General features: G+C 37.4%; 1 protein-coding gene and 1 long non-coding RNA gene across 4 annotated transcripts in view; both read right to left on the bottom strand.

Annotated features, from left to right (window-relative positions):
* P3H2 (prolyl 3-hydroxylase 2) overlaps positions 1–21,448 on the bottom strand; it is a 178,438-nt gene that overhangs the window by 116,438 nt on the left and 40,552 nt on the right. Inside the window, exon 1 of one of the 3 annotated variants that reach the window (XM_069557828.1) lies at positions 13,487–14,053. The exons of 1 other annotated variant lie outside the window; for it this stretch is intronic. The gene's annotated coding sequence lies outside the window, so the exon portion shown is untranslated. Of the gene's footprint in view, positions 1–13,486; positions 14,054–21,448 lie in introns of those variants that run through there. One more of the 3 variants, XM_069557836.1, reaches the window with a different exon arrangement.
* On the bottom strand, positions 18,965–21,227 carry LOC138422671 (uncharacterized). The gene is made up of 2 exons (XR_011249972.1): positions 21,132–21,227; positions 18,965–19,298 (listed from the first exon to the last, which is right to left on the bottom strand). It is a non-coding gene; the product is annotated as an uncharacterized lncRNA (long non-coding RNA).

Genomic DNA, 21,448 nt, shown 5'->3' with positions numbered 1-21,448 from the left:
AAATTCTTGAACTTGCTTTTGTATCCTGCAAGAAGCCTAACCATGCTCTCTTCACAGCACACATATGTTCATAAGTCTAACTGACGTATTATTTTCCATACTATGGAAGTGAGGGTTTCTTCTCATAAGCTGAGTTTTTGTAAGGCCAAGGAGTACCATCATGATTCTAAACTACATTGAAAAACCCTGACTAAGGGAAACCATACTTAACCCTGAGTTATGGTTCCCTTTATGAGAGAAAAGTTAAGTTTTTACCAACTGCAATTTAATGAAGAAATTCAAAGAAATAATCTTGAACTGCTGAGATATGAAGGTTTTGGCCAAAATAGAGATTTTTTATTTTTAACAAAATAGGCTTTATATGTAACGAACATTTCAAACATTTTGATGAAAACATTTTGCTTAAATCTAATCAAATGGCTAAGAAATACCTAGTTTTGTAACAAATAGCTGGAAATGTTTGTATTCAAGTAGTCTTTAGAAGGAAGCACCAAATTTACTGAAATTCACTTCTTTAGAAGTTCCTAAAATGGGTGGAAGTTAAGGGAAAGTGGTAGCAGTTAGAAAAATACAGTATCTGTCACTACTAATAAAGCATATGGCTAAAACCTAATCTAGGTATCTATTTTTAAATTAGGCTTAAGACTTTAAGGAAGTTCATATCTAAATTGTAACTCATTCAACAGTCAAAGCTGCCAAGTTTCTGAAAGTTACAAGTGAACACAAAATCTATTCAAGCTCACATACTAATTTTGTAGGAATTGGAGGGACCATCAATGCCAAATAAGAAAAAAATTCCTGTATATTTTAAACAGTCATTGACTCATGGAAGTATTTCCCTCTTACTTGCTCTAATTCCAACTCTTTTTTAAGTAGTTGTTCGTGCTTTCGGTCAAGTCATCACTTCTCTGTTTTTAAGTAACTAAATGATATACCGTATCTTAGTCACAATAGCCTAATTTAGACAATGATCTCTACTTCCTAAGATGAAGTATACCTCCAAGGGCAAAGCAAAGATTTCATATCAAAGTATATTTTTGCTCGTCTATCTCATAAATGGGTGAATCCGATTATAAAACTTCAGAGTGGATTGAAAGCCAAAATCCACACATTAGCATGCTAGAAATGTAGAAAGAGGGTGGGATGGAAGGAATGACTGCACAGTTTGCTCTAGTTTGATTATCCTTATATAACACCAAGAGCCATTAGTAACATTCACTACTGATGGTGGGGTTCTCAGCACAGCCAATGCTGCTGTTTCTGACCATAGCACATTTATGGTCATTTATAAGTGAGATTGAGCTGGAATCAAAAACAAAACGAAAACATTTTCTTGCCCTGCTTTCCTTTTTTCTTTCCCCACAATTGCCTGATAATTCCTCCTCCAGTTTTTCTCTCAGCCTCAGGACAGCATTCATAAAATACACTGTGTTTGGGAATGCATCATGTCCTAATCTCAACTGAGGGAAAACGGATGTCCCATAAGACCACAGATTCCATTAAAAGGTTGATGTCATGAGTTTATGGGTAGGTTTTACTTACTGCTAGATGTATGGATGTTTTTTATCAAAAACACTAGTGATAAGGTAGAAGTGAGACCAAAGGCTCAAGGAGAGATCGGGAATTACAAAAACTAGCAGCAGGATGATGGGAATGGAGTTTAACCACAAAACCCAAAGATAGAGACAGGTCACTCAGTCTGTGTTTACCATGCTTCCGACTATAGCTAAACAATTGCAAACCTTGCAGATTTCAACTCCACATGTCCCACAGGCTGTTTCTTATTTCTGTTATTTTATCAGTATCCTGCTTAAGGCTACCAGTATCTCTCAGTCTTGCCTCCTTTCTACTCATTGAGCAAACTGATGCCTAAAGAGTAAATATACTCAGGTATTCCTCTCTTAAGAAATCTTATGGGTTCCTGATTGTCTTCAGAAGAAATAGAGTATCATGGAATGAAAAGAACACATGTTAGGATCCATGCAAGTTTGGATTCCAATCCCAGGGTACTTCCTGCTGACCTTGGGCAAGTTCCTCAGTCTGTCCAGGCTTTGATTTTCCCCTTGGTAAAATAGAGAAAACAATAACTATCTGTGGTTGTGAAAATTACATAAGAAAAAGCATGTAAAATGCCTGGCCACCTTCCTGGTCTTTCATTCCTTACACACCCTACATCAAAAGTGTTCAAGTGCTATCCACCCTTCAAAATTCAACCAGAATACTATCTTTTTGTTCTCAAACACATCTCTACTTCCTTCAGTCTCATATTTCCTTGTGAATGTCATAGCTTTTTACATTTACTGTCTTTTGGCACTTTTCAATCCTGTGTCCTGTACTGTAGAGAGATGTATATGGTATATCATACTCCCTCCTGCTGGAAACTTGGATGCACATATCATTTTATTTAACTCTCTAATCTCAGTGTGTTTTGCAAGGAATAGCCCCATTTGACAAATTCAAGTTGAGTAAGTGAATAAAATTATTTCTTATTCTCAAGAACAGCTCTGATAACTGAAAGCCCATGGGCAATGCATTACCCACCTTTCCATCACTGAATGTTGAAAAACTATACTTATCATAGGCTTTATAGGTATCCAGTGAATACTTACTGATTATAATAATTCTAGCATTATTTTCATGTATGAGCATTGCATTTTAAAAGCAAAGCTACCATACCTATGTTGGAATCTTAGCTCTTCTATTTACTAACTTGGGCAAGCATCTTAGGTTTCCTAAGCTCTTTGTGCCCTGGATTGATCATTTGCAAAATAATATCTTGCTTCAAAGTGAGTAACTTTTTCCTCATAAATACAAATATTTCTTATATCTGCAAACCCTACTCTCTGCCCTAACCATTCCCAAGGATTTCAGTAGGGAGCAAGTTCCTGATAGAATGAACTTATGAGAAGAGAATACAGAATACTATAATACCAACACTGGGAGAAAAGCTAAGTGTGTGGAGGCAGGCGGTAACTGGGAGGTGGGCAGTAATTGGGAGCCACGTACACATCCTATGGGACAATTCTATTTGTGTTTAGTTCAAAGCTTCCATTCCCACAGATCTTCATGTCTTAAAAGAAGTTATGTCAAGCTATGTTTCTATTAAGCCAGTATACTGGGTCCAACCATTCTCCGATAAATGGCTTCTGAGATGTTTTACTTCAAAGTTGAGAGTTCTACCTTTACAAATTGCTTCATAATCTATGAAAAATGTGCCATGTGTGGAATGCGGCTACTGACAAAGGGCAGGTTGCTTCTAGTTAGTCAGTGATGAATAGTCTGCAGATAGCATGAGCTGTGAGTTATTGAAAGGTAAACAGTCATTCTGCCCTGGAGAGACTCAGAATTCATTATGTTCAAGCCCAAGCTCAGAATTCTAGTTCCCAGGATGCCAAAGGCAAAAGAAAATGTTCTTGGGACAAAGATATTTTGCTAAACTCTCATGCTGGTCAATGCATTTGGATATTACATTAAGGACAGACTGCAGTGCTAAAGGTTTTTTGTTTTTGTTTTTTTTAAATAGGACAACTCCGCCAGACATTGTTTGGTTAAAAGAAAAAAAAATGTTATTTTTAAAAGTCATGTCTGCAGTTGCTTCCAAGACTTCTGTTTTGCATTTTTTCAGTTTGAAAGGCTCTGTTTGAATGTTTCATGTTCTATTAAATACCAGGTATGTGCTTTGTCAGAAGTTCAGATGATAGTGCTTCAGTAAAATTTCCACCCCTGGTGTTCAGTGACTTGTGAGTGTGTCCAAGTCTCCTCCTCCTCATTGTCATGGTTGTTATGATTGTAGGTAATATTATTCTTGGAGTGAGTGAAGCCTCTAGTGACCAGCAGAGACCCTCCAAGCTGCCTCTGGAACTAAAGCTGTCACTCGGGATCTACAGGGAAATAAGTGGGAAGAGAGGTGCAGAGGTCTTAAAGGAAACAGCTCATTTCTTAACTATTTTCTGCAAGGAAAGAAATTGAGGAGCTTCCATTCTTTTCTTTGTGATGAGTTAGTCATGATGTTGTTTATAATTAACTATGTATCCATGTAAACAGTTAAATTTAACTCAATGCTGACTAAAAATTAAGCTGAAATAATTTTAGCATAAACACTCCCAACAACAAAATTCCAGGTCAAAATTAGGTCATTTTGTTTCTGATCCTCTCTGAGGAGTGGGGAAACAGGGCAATGCTGAATGGCCAAATGATCTGAATACTGAGAGACTAGAACTGACAGATTCAAGCAGGGGCACATTTTGTAACTTGATATAAATACAAACAACATCTCATATACCTGTCCAGTCTTTGTGTGTTCACATATGCATTTATTGTTTTGACCTAAGTTTACTGAGAATCAGGGTGTGCAAAGCACACTGCGATAGGCACCAGGAATAGATACAGAGAAAAACGGCAAAGCTCTGGGTTTTACTGAGATGATTCAATAGTCTAAATGTGTATATGTTAAAAGTCAGAGATGCTCACATTTTACAAAGATGAAATTTGAGCCATTCTGTATAATTTTGTAAATCTCCTCTAAATGAACATGGCATCTTGAGCATATTCCTGGTAGGGAAAATAACAGGAAGACCTACTGGAGGAGCACAGGTAAGCCTTCCAGTTTTATGCCAGGCAAGCTTCAGGTACACACAAAGCCTTTGGATACAGAAGAAATGCAAAATGCAATGCAGACATATTAGATTCAAACAGGAGACTGCAGGGGCTGTTCAGCTAAATTCATCTTCAAGGTCAAAACTGCTTTTGCATAGAGTTGGGCTGTAGGCTGGCTCACCCTGATTGGAGGCCTCCCTGCATAAAGATTCCTTGCTACAGAAAGCAAGATGTCCAAGGTCTCTAGGAAAGCATAATCTCTATGGAAGAATCCAATCTCTCCCAGGATCAGTGCAGACATTGCTAGTATTTCAAAGTCTGTCTGGCTTTTCATTAACTAAATCTGCTTTCCTTTCATCTTGAGCACAAAGCTAGAGCATATTTTCCAGCCCTTTTGCATTAATTGTTGCCACAAGACTGAATTAGGCAGTGGGGAAAGTATGCAAGAGATATGTCATTTCCAGGTTTGATCCCCCCAAAACCTTCCATGTAATCCTGGTAATCCTGTACTCTCTCTTCCCTTGCCTACCAACTGCCTGACCAATGCCAATTATCCAAGATGACCTTGGAAGCCATTGTGAAGTTGAAGATGGTATAGTATTCCCTACCACCCCCTACAACCAGCTGGACATTTTATGAGAACTAAACTTTTGTTATTTTAAGTCTTGAGATTTATGAATGTATCTTTTACAAAAGCCAGAGGTTATATTAATAAAAAGTGCAGAGGTTTATTTTTTTTCCCCTGTACCTGCTCTTATGGAAGTCTAACTGAAATTTCTCTCTTTCTTTCCCTCTCTCTTTCTAGTCAAATCCTTCATTGACATAGCATTCAAGGAGAAATAGTTTGATATATTTTACCACTTCCTTAATTTTATATATAACAGCCCAGAAATATGTGGTCACCATATCTGTCTTTGTCACCATGATATGAGAAAATCTTTCTGGGATACTGCAAGAGTTGGCACTTAATACTGGTATTTAATTGAGTCACATATCAGTCTGTCCTCTCACAATCTATTGTCTGTACAATTTAATTAAACAAATCTGAGAGTGACGTTCCTCTACTTAAAATCATTGAGTAAAATCATTACAGATTTCTTAATGGGTCATTCAAACTCATGGGCAATCTGGCTCCTACCTACATCTCCAGCCTTGCGTATTCAGAACTCATGGAAAACAAAAACAAAAACTCCAGAGAGCCACTCATCTGGGCTTTTTCTCACATTGATCCTCCCACCTAGAATGTCTTCCTCTCCTACCTTTCAAGATACAGTTCAAATGTCATTCTCTGGGCAAAGCTTTCTCTGAAAGTCACTAACTGAACAATAATTCTCTTCAGAATGTTCACAAGTAGTTTATCTGGACATTTAGCTATAATTATCAGATTCTTAGGTCTTTGTACACACAAAGTGAATCTGACCCATCTTTTTAACTAGTAGAATGAATGGCTTTCAAGAACTATTTATTGAATAAATAGTAAATGAGGAGAAAGGGGAAGGAAGAGAAGAAGGAAGAAGAAATATGAAGAACTGTGAGGTCCTCTTCCACAGTCTAGAAACTTAACTTCCACAGAAACAAAGAGACAAATCCATCCGTGATTCTCATATCCCTTTTAGTTATTTTTTTCCCTCCCACACACAAAAGAAAAGGAAATAATCAGTGACAAAAACTCCCAGTGACAAATCTTCAGTATCCTTTCCACCATATGGTGTCAGCTCAATTTCTCTAGGGCTTTTCTTTTGATACTTAGTGGTTGTCTCACGAGGTTACTCTCTGATATTTAATATTAATTTACTTATGGTGCTGACCCATTTACCTATTAAGCATACACTTCTGATCTTTCTCACCCATAAGTGTCCAACAAAAAGTTATTTTTTAGTATTTACAAAAGCATAAATGATTTTAGAAATATTTAAAGCATCCTTTCTCAGAACTTTAAAGAGAATTTATCATCAGCAAACATTTCGAAAGGACCTTGAGAAGGAAAGTAACCTGCTAAATTTCAATAGCCAATCAAAACTAAAAGCGACACTAAATAACAAGAATGGAAGAGCGTAGGCAGGTTAACCTTGTTCCATCCTCTGATCCTGACAAGACTCCAGATACCTCAACCCTAATGGTCACTGAATGTCCCCCATTGGTCTGGCCACACGAGGGAATGCTCACCCTGCTGAACACACATAGATGTTGGTGGGAAGTTGTCACCTAGTCCAGTTTGGTTCAGTTTAGTCACTCAGTCATGTCTGACTCTCCGTGACCCATAGACTGCAGCATGCCAGGCTTCCCTAGTTACTAGGTATTAAAAATGCCAGATTTGGTAAACTGGACTTACTCTAAACCCTAACTGATATCAAAACTGGACAATTTCCTATTTTTAAAAGTATATTTCTAAGAACTTGGCAAAGACACAAAGTAAAACTATGTAGTAGATTAGTCTACTTTGAAAAACTACCCTTTCATCAATCTACCAGTGCAATATTGCTGGAGGGTGAAACAGGAGCAGAGAGCCAGTTTTACAATAGTCAGAGTTGCAATTTCCTGAGTGAGAAGGCTTATCACTAAGAAGGGTCACCTGTTCTGCTCAGTGGAAAGACTGACATTTGCTGATCTATATAATGCAGTTTTCTTCTTTGGCGATAATTTTCAGTTCCCCTATATGTTGATTCTTTTACATCCAAAAACAAAATAAGTATAATTTTTAAGAATTTACTTTTTAAAAAGAAGTTGCAATTTCTTTTTTCAGAGACCAGATATAATCTCCTATTATGACTCTCTAAACTTCTGCTACATATACCATTCCATGCCCAGTGGTATCCTGAGAAACCATGGGGAAAAAATGCTTCATATTAATGAGGTCAATATTTTCATAGGTGACAATTTAATTAGTTCCAACAAAAATTATATTCTCTGGCATATTTGTCCAAGACAGCCTCACCCATCAGTGCTTTCCATGAAGTAGAAGCTCAATAACTATTCAGGGAATTAAGGAACAAATGGCCTCCATGTGGTCTGGCCCCAGACCATAGAGTTGTACCCTTTGCAGATAGTACACCAAGAAGAAGAAGAAAGTCTATGAAAGGCTTTTGGTTTCTTTTCTGGAACATTGCTAAGATTTTGGTTCCCAATAAAAAAAAATTGCTACCTTCAGTGCAGGGCTTAATTAGCTCGGTAACCTCACCAGGTGAGCATCCTTTACTTTTCATTGATTTCAGGGCTAAAAACACTCTGAGGGTTCAGAGTCCCTAGAAATCTTTTCCTAGTCTCAAAGTAGATAAAACATACTTCGTGGGACATTTTAAACTTTTCTATAAATAAGTCTCCTCTTCTCCTCCCCTAAGTTCCAGCCAAAGAAAATTTCCTATAAAATTTATGGCATGGTCATCTTTCTTCCTTTCCCAGTCCTTCCTCTGTCTTAAAATTATACTCATCTCTTCAATGACTGAAATGTCCAAGCACTCAAAAATTCAGAGTTAAAGTAAAAGAGAAGATCCAGCAAAGGAGATAGAAAACAGCTAGTTAAATAGAGGGAATTCTAGCCAGAGTAAAGGAAAGGAAGGCTAGGGAAGGGAGAGTTTCCCTAGAGATACAAGGTCATGAAATAATCGCTGAGAAGTGAAATAATAGCTGAGAGGTCAAGAAAGTTAATTCGGATAACTGACCATCAGTTCTAAGAGGGTGTAGACCACTGGGGATGTTTATGAATGCATGGTATAGATGTAAATCTAGCATCAGCATTGACATAGGTGAGAGGAATTAGAGACAGAAAGTCCAGATCAGTTTTTAAAGTTGTGATAATGGAGGGAAAGTGAGGTCAAAGGTGGTTTCTTTGTTTTAAGATGGGTGAATTAAGGTAGGTTTGTGAGCTGATGACAGTCATCCAATGGTTATAGAGAAACTGATGAAGAGAAAAAAGAATAATTGAACGCATGAAATCCTTTGGAAGGCTACGGGAAATAGGCTAGGGCTAGGGGAAATAGGCTAGGTCTAGGGTGCTAGTCAAAAATCTCGATAGCGTGTGACTTCGCATAGAGATTTATTTTATTTCCTTTCATGTTGTCATTATCGTTAGCATTAGTATTGAGATTGGAGGGAAGGGCTTCCCTGATAGTTCAGGGGTTAAGACTATGCCTTCTAGTGCAGGGGGTACAGGTTCATCAGTCCCTGGCTGGGGAACTAAGATCCCACATGCTTCGTATAAAAACCAAAATATAAAACAGAAGCAATATTGTAACAAACTTAATAAAGACTTTAAAAATGGTCCACATCAAAAAAAAAAAAAAAACCTTTTAGAAAAAGAAGAGATAGGAAGGAAAGAAGCAGTGTCTATCTACCTACAGAAGCCGGTGGACCCACAGACTTGACTTTGACAAGATGAAACTGTTCTCATCACATGATCTCTACCTCATTCTCTTTAAGTCATAATACATCAGTAGATGCGGAAGGAGTTTTGATTCAATTCAGTTTTCAATTCAGAAAGAATTTTGATTCAATCTTCTTGCCTTGCACTCAAGTTAATTGAGGAATTAACCCAATGAACATTTAGGGCATTGGGACAAAGGACGTTAAGAACATTGAGGAGTGTCCACTGTGTTTCCAGTTACAAACATCGATGCATCCTCTGAAAGAGTATTGGAAACTTTGCTTAGTCTTGCTCTCTCTCCTTTTCTTCTCCTGCTTATCAAGAGCTGTAATCTAGAGCACCCCATCAAAGGAGCGAGTGCTTATACTTATAGCAAGGAGGCAGAGTTGACAGGAAAATAAGTCTTGACTATATATATATAGCCAATTATCCCTCCCATGTTAAACATTCTTATTTCTAACAAGCTGTATTCAGTCTGGCTTCTCAAAACTTATCTTTAGCAACAACAAATTGTCTGCCTGAAGTGGTAATTTCCATTACCTCAAAACTGCCTCAAATACCAGACTTCTCTACAGCTTCAAGTATCATGTTATGTGTTGCCATCACTTCATTCCCTTCTGTTAATTGAGTCAAAAGTTTGGTCTTTAAGCTTAATCATATTACACAGAGACTTCTCAAGATATTTTTTCAATGATTTAAATGCAGAATAAATAAAATTAAGAAAAATAATTTATTAGCGAAATTTTAGAAAGTCAAATAACTTGGCTCTAATTCTAGGTTCTGAAACATTTTTTTCCCTACTAGCCTCCAAGAGATACATCAAATCTAAGTACCTAATTTCCTCAGTAAATCCCAACATATTCCTGGATGACATCTTTGCACTGAAACTGATGAACTAAGCAATGTTCCAAGACCTTGGCTTTAGCTGTCATGATTTGTTTTAAACAGTAACCAAATGTTGACCAGCTAAACGCTGAAATAAATTTCCTTTAAAAGGCTTACATTAATTTTGAAATCTTCTATTACAAACTACAGTAAAAAGGCTTTTCAGTACCAGTTCCTAAAAGAAATCTGTCACCTAGACAAAATTGAAATAAAATATTCAGTAAGTTTTTCAAAGTAAATCAGCTCAATATGTGCACAGTTCTGAAGATATATAAATCCATGCTAACTTCTGTAATTACTAAATAACCCTGCATTGCATAATCAATGAGCAAATATGGGTTGACAGCCACTATCAATTTTTATTAGAAAGGTTAAAAATAGAATAATTACTACTTAAATTATTCTAATGAGAATTTTAAAATTACTGTTGGACTATTTCACTACTTTCCATTCCAGAAAAGATTACAGTCACTATCTTCTTGTACTATTCATGGGTCTTTCTAGGCACACATCTTGAAATCATAAAGAAAAAGTTGCAAATGTAAAACAGTCTTTTGAGACTGATTAAAAGGGGATTCATTTTTCTAGTCTTTAAGAGTTATTTCAAATTAGCTCTGGGTAAATGTTCTGATCTCAAGTCTGAGTTTGAGTGATAATTCAAGAAACAAAGACAAACAGAAGAATATGTGTAAGATTACTATCTCTTTAGTCATAACATAAATCCTATATAGTGATAAGAGAAATAAATGATGCCTCAGTATGATGGACAAAAGACATAAGCAATGATCAATAAATGTACTTTACAGATGATTTATATTGATAACAATGCATATGAAAACAAAATGAATTTTTTTATCCATTAAATTTTCATAGTTTCCTTTATTTAAGTATAATTTAGAAAGTTTGGAGAATGGCATTGAAACATGTATAATATCATGTAAGAAACAAATCGCCCGTCTAGGTTTGATGCAGGATACAGGATGCTTGGGGCTGGTGCACTGGGATGACCCAGAGAGACGGTATGGGGGAGGGAGGTGGGAGGGGGATTCAGGATTGGGAACTCATGTACACCCGTGGCGGATTCAGGTTATGTATGGCAAAACCAGTACAGTATTGTAAAGTAAAATAAATAAATAAATTGGGGGAAAAAAAAGAAAGTTGGCAATGGTTTTAGGAAACAAATACTCAGCCTCTGATATTTAGATTACTAAGTGATACCAACTTTCTCAAGGGCAATTGGCAGTGTATATCAAATGTCTTAAGGCATGTATACTATTTGACCCAGCAAATCTACTCCTAGGAATGTATTTTCTTAAAAATGATGAGAAATAAAAATTTAAATTAAATAATGAGCATCATGTAATACTTATGGGACTGTAAAACTGAACACAGTTCAAATAACTAAGCAAGTATTTGTTAAATAAATTACGATATATTCATACAATAACTACATTATAGCCATTTAAAATTTTAAGAGATTTCATATTTTTAATTGATAAATGTTAGCTAATAATTGCCTAGTATGATTCAAATTTGTTTAAATATACACGAACATGTGGTGTGTGTGTATCTGAGATGGTATACATTAAAGTGTTGTGAATGGTTAGGCTTAGGTGATAAAGTTGAGTAAGTATTGATTATTTGGATTTCTTTTTTGTACTTTGCTTCTCTGTATTTTTCAAATCAACTACAATGAACATATATTATTCCAGAAAAAGAAACATTATTCTTAAATCACTTAAGAATAAATATTATTATTAAACTGCTATTTTAACAGTTTCATATCATAGATACTACCTTCCTATACTATACTTAAACTGCATTTATATCACTGCAAATAACAAAAACAAAATCAAATGCTATACAAAAAGATGATATAAACAGTAGCATGTAATCAATCCTGTAAAAATGTTGATTGTCAAAATTTGGCAATAATGAAACAGACATATCTAATTTAGAATTTTGAATAGATTGCAAATGATGATAAATAGTCTGTGTGACTTACAATGTGTGCAATTTTATATATGTCATACTTCAGTGAAAAACATTAAAAGCGAATCCAGCCATTAACCCCTGGCTTGCTCTTAGAGACTCATAGCCGAGTTGGCAGGAAACCTGAAAGGTCACTCAGTCTACCTCCACACCCCACCTCCTCAAAGCTACAGATAAGAAATGCTGCAATGGCTTGGGAAGCATTCCATTGTTTAAACGGCCCCGATAAGACCTTACTCCTCACAATGAACCACAAACCATCTGCCTCCTTTCAACTTTCAGGCATAGTCTGAGATAATCAGCTACAGGCATGCTTGAGTGTAGAGAGTGAGAAGATCATCAACCACAAAGGCCGGGAATGCATCCTGTCACGTGGCCTGGGGACTGTGGCTGTCATCACAGCTCTGGTGGGCATGATCGAAGGATGATGACAGTTGTGTCCCCAGAAATTACAGTGCGGTCAAAGAAAGTAGGACAAGTGCAAACAGCAGGGCCAGAATGTCTATGGCTTGGCTGATGGTAAGCTGAATTTCTTTTTCCAAACCCAGTGGTGCCGAGGGGTATGGATGCCCCATAATCAAGAACTAAAGGAAGAGATGCTTGCGACAGATAGCGGAAACAGACAGTTCAAGTGCAGCCGAAGACGTTTGCTCCTTTGGAACTAAGGCCATACCTCAAATGAGCTACAAGTAAGACTGTTTGGTGAATCAGGACTTCACCTGAATTTTTAAAATGATAAAGAGGACTTACTAAGAATCCTTTGAGGGCAGTTCGTTTTTTTGACTCAGATCACTCAGTGAACAATTTATCATTAAATCAAAAAATATCCCCAGACCAACAAAAAACAGGATATTTAACCTATGATTTAAGATTGGATTTTACTCTTGAGTCTTTATTTAAAAAGCTATTCAACTCTAACTAAATTACTCGCTCTTGTATAGTTTCAACTTATTCATTAGGAAAGTGTCATTGAACCATTTAAGATCACATTTATTCCAGTGAGTCTGAAAGTAAATCTAGAACACTATGATTCTAAATTTGTAATCCCACAGTAAAGACATCTCTGTAAAGAGAAAGCAATCTCCTAAGATTTTTAAACACAACACAACTTCCATGTTTACAAAAGCTATATTGTGTATGAATATTATGGAACCAACCCCATCTCATTACAGTCACAAGGGGAAAGATAAAGAGAGAGAGGATATGTCCACAAGTAAAGGGCAACCTATTGCCTCTGTAGCCAATCAGTGAATCCCCTACATATGAATGAGTTCCATGCGGGGGCACATTTGTTAAGTTCAATTGTTCCTATGTCCAACAAAGTTAGCCTAGATATCTGACTAACACCATCAGCTATATACTACTGTACTGTAATAGATGTACAATCCTTCTCACACAAATAATAAATAAAAAAATCAACACACAAAATAAAGAAAACACTTTAAATCTTATAGTACAGTACCTTGAAAAGTACAGTAGTACCAGCTACATCACTGCTGTTTTTATGCTTGCTTCCAGAATCTTGGGCTTGAAGTAAAGATACTGTATATCTGTACTCTATACAGTACTATACAATAAAGCACAGAAAAGTGTAACTACTTGTATCAGACGCACACAGGTGACAACATACACCAGACATATGAAATAACTTACGTGACTGGACACGCGAATGCATGGTCACATCTTTGAAAGCTTTCAACTTGAAGGTTCATATGCAGGGGACTTACTGTAACTTTTGATTGTGCCATGCCTTTTTCTTTCACTTTCTCATGCATCCTCTTAGTTCCCTTTGATAAATTCAGGTCAGCTCAGTCGCTTGGTTGTGTCCGACTCTTTGTGACCCCATGGACCGCAGCTTCCCTGTTCACCACCAACCCCCGGAGCTAACTCAAACTCATGTCCATCAAGTTGGGGATGCCATCCAACCATCTGATCCTCTGTCATCCCCTTCTCCTTTTGCCTTCAATCTTTCCCAGCATAAGGGTCTTTTCCAATGAGTCAGTTCTTTGCAGTTCTTTGATAAATTACAAGACTGTAATTAAGAAAGAAAAGATCTGGAAGTACAATAGAGAGAGGAACACTTGCAAAGAATTAAACCTTTGGACAATTAAGACAGCTCTGCCTACAATCACTTCCTTGTGAAACCTCTCTTTTTGGTTAGAATGGATTTGTCCTCTCACTTTGTACACTGCTGTTCTCCCTTCACCCTGCTTGAGTGCTGACAAACAGCACTTCCTCCAGATCTCACTCATCCACTCCATCACTTATTAACATATAATCCATTCATCCACTCCATCACTTATTAGCATATAATTAGCATACTTTGACCAAGGGACTCTGTTCTCAAGGAGCTAAGAGCTTTGTAATGAAGAGAAAACTGGACGATGAAAAAATTGATCCACAAGGTTGAAAAGAATAAATGCACTCAGAGATAAAACCTTGTGAGATTTCTGAGACGGGAAAACATTCTCCCAAACTGCACAGGTCAGAGAAAGCTTCCTGAAAGATAGAGCACTGGAGAAGGGGCTTGAAAAGATGATAGAATCCAGACATGTAAGATGAGAGAGAGAGATACCAAGGGAAAGATGAGTAGGAAAGAGTTGATACCTGGGAGACTTAGGATTAGTGGAAGATCAGCCTGAAAGATAAGATGGCTCAGATCCTAAAAGCCTTGAATTCCAGACTAATTCAGACACTACACATGCCATAGGAATCACTGAAGATTTTACATTAGAGCAGCAATATGATGAATCTGTGCTTTGGAATGGTTCATCCTTAAACTTTTCCAAACAAAAGTATTTCTTCTGAAGATGTATCAGAAACCTTTCAAAGAAAATCCTCTAGGGAAATTTAAACACAGCTTTGTCTTATACTGCTCATGGTAACATAAACTGTTGCTCTGCAAAGTATTCAAAGGGGATTAAGCAGATTTTATTTCATCTATTCAGTTCATATTTCTTGGACAACTTTGGGTTCATTTCTTCCTGGGCTCAACCTTCACTGCCAGCATGGGTGGCTTCCAGCTATTTTAGGGTGTGAGATTACATATATGTTAAAACTGAAACAATTAAAGACAAGTATCCTTAATTTTGAGAGACTTATATGCTTTGGCAGGAGTATACTCTGGATTTTGAGAGCCAAGAGCTCCCTGCTTCCTGCAATCTTGACAAGTGAGAGAATGTATTTTACCAAAAACCAGCAAAAGCCAGAACATTCCCTGAAGTTGTTCCTGGCTCTAGGAAATGAAATGCTGAGCAGCCCTTAAATACATTGAAGTGCTAACTTAATCATGCAAAAATGAAGCAGCTATTATTATGGCTCCAGCAGAGTGACAGGACTTGCTTCAGGACTAACTCATATCATCTCCAACTTTACCTTGTGGTCCACATAGGATAAATGTAATTGATCAGGTTGGTGACATCTGTCTGTGGTCCTGGAATGAAATAAAGCTAAACATTTCAGAAGATATTGTCATCCACAAACCTGGCCTCAGTGATCTGAGTAAAAGGAAACCCACAGAGAAAAGATGACATGCATGACTGTAATGACTACTTATATGAGTACAGAGATGAATAAAAAGGGTTTTTGAGTCCAGGTAAGAACACACCATGCTGTCTTCTCTTACAAACAGTACAAAGAATCTTGACTTTAACTCAGTAATGATGATTCATTTGATCAATAACTTCAACTACCTCAAAGGAACTCTGAAAACAAGCAAGTTAAAAGTCTCTTTTAGCTTACTATTTTCAGAGAAAGTGTTTCTCATTTTGAATGATGGTTTAAAACATTTATAAACTTCTGCCTCAGCATGGTACTAAAAATGTCTAAGTATCCCATATTTACCACTGAATCTTTAATTAAGGGTTTATACCTAAAAAAATATTTTTTAAAAAAAGAGAAAAAATAAAAAAAGAAAGTAGGAAAACTTTCTTGACTGCTTTTAGCTCTAGTTGATTCTGACTCAGCCTCACTGGCATGTGTGATTCAATAGTTTATGTCAAACAAGAATTCCAGCCCAATGCCCTCCATCCAGTGTGTTCTCATTCCTGAGCCTGACGGCAGAACTGGTCTCCTAGCAACACTGGACATTTTCTCTGCCTAGTCATCTGTAGCAATTGGCTCTTTTTCAAAGTTTTCTTCTCATTCTCTGTCCAGACAAACCAAAAAGCTTTATGCCATTAAAAAGATCTGAGGTCTGGATTCAGGTCTGGAACATCCGTTGAAATTGAAATTTTTTTCTCTCCTAACTAGATCTCCTTTTCCTCTTTTCTCTAATCTCTTTTTCTCTCTCTCACTCAAATACACACACACACACTCCAGCAAAGAGAGTGGCTGTTGATATGTATTCTGAGTAATGGCAGTATTGTGCTTAGTTAGTCGCTTAGTCATATTTGACTTTTTGTGATCCCATGGAATATAGCCCACCAGGCTCCTCTGTTCATTGGATTTCCTAGGCAACAATACTAGAGTGTGTTGCCATTTCCTACTCGAATGGTAATATTGTCTAGTACAAAAACATGGAATGCTCGTTGTTGCTGTTTAATTTCTAAGTTGTGTCCGACTCTTAGAACCCCATGGACTGTAGTCCACCCCATCCATGGGATTTCCCCAGACAAGAATACTGGAGTGGGTTGCTGATTTTTTCCCGACCTAGGAATGGAACACGTCTCCTGCATTGTCAGGTGGATTCTTTACCTCTGAGCCACCTGGGAAGCCCAAGATGCTCCTTAACTCATGGTCAATTCAGGAATCCTCTTCACCTCTTTAATTACCTCATTATATAAAACAAGGATGTAATATCCATGTCACAGAGTTTTTGTGAGAATCAAAGATACAATGAACAACAAAGGGTTTTGAAATAATAAAGGCTATATGCACATCATAAAGCCTTGGTTATAATTGTAGTAATTTGGTTATTACATTAACCAAATTAATTTTAACAACAAGGAGAGGAAGCATCCTTTAGATACATATTTAGGAAGAAAAACAAAGGAACAAGGCTGTGAAAACTAGTCATTATTCACCTAAGATCAAAGTTCTTATCATGACATGACCATAATTTACCATCTCTTCATTATCCAAATACCACATTTAATCAGAGCCTCCCAGAGAGTAGTGATCAGAACTGATGGGAATATGAGATCAGGAAAAGGAAAATGTTGCTAAATGTAACAGTTTTCAGAGGGTTCAAAACTCCAATGGGCCCACGGTGAATCAATAGAGGGCCCTTCCAATTGCATCCAACATAGCTCAAGAGAAAATAGAGGTACAGTAGCTACTCTGAACTCTCTCCATCCCCTTCCTCAAGAGACAAGATAGTAAAACTGGAGTTTAGAGACAGGTGGGGGGCGGTGGGAGAGAGAATACTTAAGGGGAAGAGGAACATGGTCATCCTTCAAAGTCCCTAGACTGTAAACTTCATAAATCCAGGGATCAAGAGTTACTTGTTTGCTTTTTTCTTGAATTACCATTGTATCTTCATTGCTTAGAATAGAGTCCAGTATTTGGTAACGTTTTGATAAACATTGAGAGATGGAAAACATCTATTTCTGCTTTATTGACTATGCCAAAGCCTTTGACTGTGTGGATCACAATAAACTGTGGAAAATTCTGAAAGAGATGGGAATACCAGACCACCTGACCTGCCTCTTGAGAAACCTGTATGCAGGTCAGGAAGCAACAGTTAGAACTAGACATGGAACAAGAGACTGGTTTCAAATAGGAAAAGGAGTACGTCAAGGCTATATATTGTCAACCTGCTTATTTAACTTATGTGCAGAGTACATCATGAGAAAAGCTGGGCTGCAAGAAGCACAAGCTGGAATCAAGATTGCCGGGAGAAACATCAATAACTTCAGATATGCAGATGACACCACCCTTATGGCAGAAAGCAAGGAAGAACTAAAGAGCCTCTTGATGAAAGCAAAAGAGGAGAGTGAAAAAGTTGGCTTAAAGCTCAACATTCAGAAAACTAAGATCATGGCATCTGGTCCCATCACTTCATGGGAAATAGATGGGAAAACAGTGGAAACAGTGGCAGACTTTATTTTTCTGGGCTCCAAAATCACTGTAGATGGTAACTGCAGCCATGAAATTAAAAGATGCTTGCTCCTTGGAAGAAAAGTTATGACCAACCTAGATAGCATATTAAAAAGCAGAGACATTACTTTGTCAACAAAGGTCCGTCTAGTCAAGGCTGTGGTTTTTCCAGTGGTCATGTATGGATGTGAGAGTTGGATATAAAGAAAGCTGAGCGCTGAAGAATTGATGCTTTTGAACTAGGGTGTTAGAGAAGACTCTTGCGAGTCCCTTGCACTGCAAGGAAATCCAACCAGTCCATCCTAAAGGAGATCAGTCCTGGGTATTCATTGGAAGGACTGAAGTTGAAGCTGAAACTCTAATACTTTGGCCACCTGATGTGAAGAGCTGACTCATTTGGAAAGACTCTGATGCTGGGAAAGGTTGAGGGCAAGAGGAGAAGGGGACGACAGAGAATGAGATGGTTGGATGGCATTACTGACTCAATGGACATGGGTTTGGGTGGACTCCGGGAGTTGGTGATGGACAGGGAAGCCTGGCATGCTGTGGTTCATGGGGTCGCAAAGAGTCAGACATGACTGAGCGACTGAACTGAACTGAACTGAGAGATGGAAAAATTCAGTAGTCAGGGCTATGAAACTGCTCATTTTAGCAGTTTTGCTTACATTCACAATGAATTTGATTCAAACTAATATGATTAGTGCTGTTCAATCATTCGGCATTTAATAAGATCCTAGTTAGAGTCAGACATGGCTTAGCCACTGAACAACAACAGGATCCCGATAAATGGGAGCTGCTGTTGTTTCAACTCCTACTACTATCTAATTCAACCATCACTCCTCATTACCTACTCATGGCAAGTGATTACAGGAAATTATATACTAGAAGCTTTATAATCTAGCAAAGGAGACTGACAAGCAATAACAGCCCCATGAGACAGGAGAGTATATACTAAGACCAATTGGTATATGCGTCCAGAGACTGGGAAAGGCTATAGAGAGCAATGCCAAGTATTAACTATCTTCACCCCTAATTTCATGGGGAGTTCTGATTGTACATACAGACTTCTCATTTTTTAAAATTTACTTATTCTTTCTAAGATTATCACTTACTTCCTGCAACTAAGATTTTGTACGTACAGGGAAGCAGCAATGAAGGCAACATATATGCCTGAATATTCTTATTTCAGTGGTGCAAGAATGGTTAAACAGCTCTCTTGGATTCTTCAACTGAAGGTGCAGGAGGGCAGGGGGACTGTTTGAATGAAGGCCATATGCACAGTGGTTGGAGGTGTGGGCTCTGGAGCCCAAATGCCCACCATGCCTCAGTCTGAGCTCAGTCATTCACTAGCTGGGCGACTCCGGACAGCAACTTAACTTCTCTGTGCCTCAATCATCCACTTTGCAAAGCGGGGACATAACAGCACCTACAATAAAAGATTATTGGGGCAATAAAGTTAATACATGTAAGCACAAGTGAGTAATAAATAGATTTTAATTTAAACTGGGTTTTTGTTAGGATATGATCTGGCAGCATTCCTTTAGATATATTCCCACAGCTCATGACACCTTATTTCCTGGTTTCCTGGGATTGTGTGAAGGACCTTGGGTGTCATTATCATGACACTCAAAAGTTTCAGTCTTTATCTCATTGTCTCCAGATGATCTTAATGACAAATCTGTCAGATAATTAAATTTGCATAATTTTTATAACCGCCCCCCACTATGGGTGGGAATAAAACGAGGGAAAAATCATTTTAAAACCCACTAATCCAGGCAGTGTCTGTGATGAAGAAATATGGGAGAACAAAATTAGAATAATGGCCTGCTGGATTCACAGACACCTTCTAGAACCTCTTAGTTAAAGAAAAAGAAGCATTCTGTTTCATTCCTTCACAGACAATAATTTACTTCAAAAGAAGTGCAAGGTTTGAATTACTATGTTTATGTGGACATTCATACCCAGGTAGACGATCTAACACGTACAGTGACACCCAGTAGAAAAATGGTACTTCCGTGCCTCAGTTTCTGAGTTTCCCGTGTAATAAGAAAAGCATACATATCTTTTTCACTGGGTTATAGGAATTATCAGGGTATGGTATTATACATTTAAATAAAGTCTTTGAGGTTTTCTTATCTGATTTATTATTCTTACTTTAGTATATAATATATAAAAATATAGTTTCATGTTACCATTGACCCCAAAATAAATGATTATAATAAAAGGGCTTCCCACATTGAGTTGTATATTAGTATATTATATGTTCACAAAACTGAAATTGAATATAAGGGGAAAGAAAAAGAGAGATTTGAAAGGGGGGAAAGCCCTTTGCATTTTCTCAGGAAAGCAAGTCTGATTCCTAGAGTACATTATCATCTAGTTTGAACATATTTTGCTTTTTGGGCTGATAAGAACAAGAAATTGTTTCTAAGCCCACCATTCTAGTCTGGAACAGAAGCAAAGTGGTACACCTGCCAGCACTGTTTCTATGTCTGCCCTAGATATTATCATTTGCATTGTATCATTTTCCTCAAAATCTTAAAATGATCAGTTTACTTTAACTCGACTATCTTAGAACAAAAACTAGGTTATAATATGAAATGCAGAAAAACTGAAAGGATTCAAAGAATCAATGATAGGACTGTTCCAGTAGGAAGAATGTGAAAATAACTAGCCATCTGTCTAACAAAATTATAATTCATAGAGTTAAAAATGTTCCGAATTACTATGGTAGTATGAGGCATGCGACTCAAGACACTCAGCTTAAGAGGCTAAACAAATTCATGACTAAAACACAGGCCTTGCTGTGAGAGGACCCTCAGATGCCAGTCCTGAATTTGTCTTTCCTAATTGTATGAATGTGCAGAAGGCAGTCTGTTTCCTCAGCTATAAAAAAAAAAAGAATGCCTACCTCTAGACTTGTGGGAAATAAGTGAGTTTCTGAAGGGGATGTGCTTAGCAGAGTGCTTTGCATAGAGTAAATGCTCATGAAGGATTAATTACCACTACTACCATCCATAAGGAAAGCCATGAAAAAACTAGACAGCATATTAAAATGCATATTAAAACACTCTCCCAACAAAAGTCCATATAGTCAAAGCTATTATTTTTCCAGTAATCATATATGGATGTAAGAGCTGGACCATAAAGAAGGCTGAGCACCAAATAATTGATGCTTTCAAACTGTGGTGCTAGAGAAGACTCCTGAGTCCCTTGGACAGCAAGGAGATCAAACCAGTCAATCCTAAAGGAAATCAACCTTGAGTATTCATTGGAGGAACTGATGCTGAAGCTGAAGCTCCAATACTTTGGCCACCTGATGAGAAGAGCCAACTCATTTGAAAAGACCCTGATGCTGGGAAAGATTGAAGGCAAAAGAAGAAGGGGACAAACAGGATGAGATGGTTAGATAGCATCACTGACTCAGAGCACATGGATCGGAGCAAACTCCTCCAGGAGATAGTGGAAGACAGAAGAGACTAACAACAAGAAACCATTCATCATAAGGGTAAATGGAAAATAACTTTCCATAAGAAACTAATACAAATACTTTTTTGATGAAAATTGAAATTTTAT

The sequence above is a fragment of the Ovis canadensis genome, chromosome 1, assembly GCF_042477335.2.
Source record: "Ovis canadensis isolate MfBH-ARS-UI-01 breed Bighorn chromosome 1, ARS-UI_OviCan_v2, whole genome shotgun sequence".
Taxonomy (NCBI): Eukaryota; Metazoa; Chordata; class Mammalia; order Artiodactyla; family Bovidae; genus Ovis; species Ovis canadensis.
This window is presented reverse-complemented; position numbering and strand designations above follow the sequence as displayed.